Source organism: Lissotriton helveticus, chromosome 8 (genome assembly GCF_964261635.1).
Source record: "Lissotriton helveticus chromosome 8, aLisHel1.1, whole genome shotgun sequence".
Lineage (NCBI taxonomy): Eukaryota > Metazoa > Chordata > Amphibia > Caudata > Salamandridae > Lissotriton > Lissotriton helveticus.
The window spans coordinates 457,689,588-457,691,980 of NC_136069.1; positions in this window are offsets into that span (position 1 = coordinate 457,689,588).

Here is a 2,393-nt window from a genome sequence, read left to right on the forward strand (position 1 = left end):
TCTTTTACATTTACATTTCAATTCTCGTAATCCAGGGGAGTACCACGGGCGGTTTTGGAGCTACGCTTGGATTCAGCGCATTTCAAGGGGAGTACTGCGTCCAGAGAATTAGATATCCAGCTGTTATACTCCTAGTTTGCTAAGATTGGATCTGGATTATTACATGGCCTGGTATTATCTAGAACTGTCAGCCAGTCATCCAGCGGGAGTTTGAGCCAGTTTCTTTGCATAAGTGTTGTGATGTTGGGGGATTGGTGCCGTCAGGAGTGATCCAGACGAAAGGGATCAAAAGATGGTCAGACCACGGGATGGGGGAAGGAGTTCCCACTTTGATATCTGTGCAGTTACTGAAGATAGGATCAAGTAGATGGCCTTTTGTATGGGTCGGGTCAAGTACTATTTGGGTCAATTGCAGGGCCGAGAGACTCGCTAACAAGTGTAGAGCGGTATGATTAGTGGTGTCATCAAAGTGGATATTGTGTTCTCCCAATAGAGTAAACTTCGCTGGTGTACATGCTAGGCTGGCTATGATGGAGGGGAGGCTATTGGCTATCATCCAAGTATCTACAGGTCTACAGGGAGTTTTTTCTGTGCATGAGTTGTATTGTCACAGAAACTCTGCCCCAGTATGGTTCATGGTTCAGAAAGGCCACAGGTGATTGTCAGGCCTTGCTCTCTGCCGGCTGATCATACTGATCCCACATGAACATCACATTTCCACCAGTTCAATATATAAAGGTTTAGCTTGTGGCATCCAATACATGACATCAAGGCTGTGTGGCACTCTGAAGGGGTCTGTGAGCTCTTGCTAGGTCCAAGACAACAATTTGGTGAGTCCTGATCTAGGTTGAGTGATATGTGGGGCTGCATACATACCTAACATCATCCTCAATTGCTTTTTACAGAATACATATACAGCTCATGCTGTACAGGCTATACATTTGTTTGCACAGTTAGCATGATCTGATTAGTACATATCTCATAGGTACCATGAAATGTATACATGCATAGATATGTATATGCACCACAAGTAGAATCTAGGACTCTCCACACCTCACACGTCCCAATGGTGATGTTAAGTGCACAATGCATAGTGTTCAACAATGCCTGACATTATTGTCCTCTGTAGGGACCACAACATGTTACAGCAGTAATCAGACTTAACTGTGGAACTCAGAAGCATATTGTAGCCTGTGAGAAAGGAAATGATTGAGTAAAATAGAGTCAGAGTAACATATGTATATAAGATAGTTACTAGTTCCTCTGGTGAGCTATAGAGCTGGCCATATAGTGAAAGGACCTCATCAGCCAGCAGCTCCAGCTCCTCTGCAGAGAAGGCATTGGCCCTCTCACCTGGTTGGCCTCACATGATTGCTCCCAGAGGTGGTAACCAGCAGCTAAAGTGGAGGAGGTCTGTCTTGATAACAGCAGTGTAAGAAGGCAAGTGAGGTATTTTTCAAACCGTGGCATACAAGTATGTGACATACGTGGTCATCAGGGTATTCGGACACAGCCATTGGACCTGTACGCCACAATCACCAACGTTAGCCTATGGCTGTGTCTGTCGTAGAGTAAAGCACCCACTGCACAGTCGGCTTCCACCGGCGGAGTCAGATGCACCATGCCCAATATGTGAGGTCAGGCAGTTGCCATTTTAGCTGTTGAAACTATGTACAAATCCATTGACATAGAAATATTACTACGCTTTTCATTTTTCAGGGTTTCTTAATGTGCATGTAAGCTATATTAGTGCAGTGCAGTGAAAACCGCCTTTGATGGTTTTGTCCAAAAAAAACAACAACAAAAACATAAAGGTAGAAAAATACATCTGCAATCTATTACTTACACATCAATGGTCAAAACAAGTCAGGCCCACAATGGGGATTGGTGATGGATGTTGCAAAATATACTATTTAGAAGTAATATGTGGATTTTGCAATCTGAAACAGTTATATACTGTCACATTAGTTTTGGCATACTCTTCTCACATAGGTACTGCCAATTTCCAGACCTTCGTACTATGGACAAAATGGATATCATCAAGACGTTTTTTTGAATAGGCAACCCTTAATGGATTCATGTAATCAGTTCGACCTTGATCTCCTACCTCATAACACTAAACTCACATGCATCACATCAATTGTGAAACTTATGGCAGTATTGCATTTTCTGGCCAGAGATTCCTTTCAATACACTGTGGCAATATCTGGTGGTATGTCACAACCAATGTTCAGTGGTGTACTATAAGACGTGCTTTCGGCAATGATGAGACACACTGACAGCTACATCCAGTTCCCCAGAAGCGAGGATTTGGCCAATTTGAAGATTCACTTCTATTGATTTGTTAGCCTACCATATGTGATTGGAGGCATTGAAGGCACCTATATTGCCTT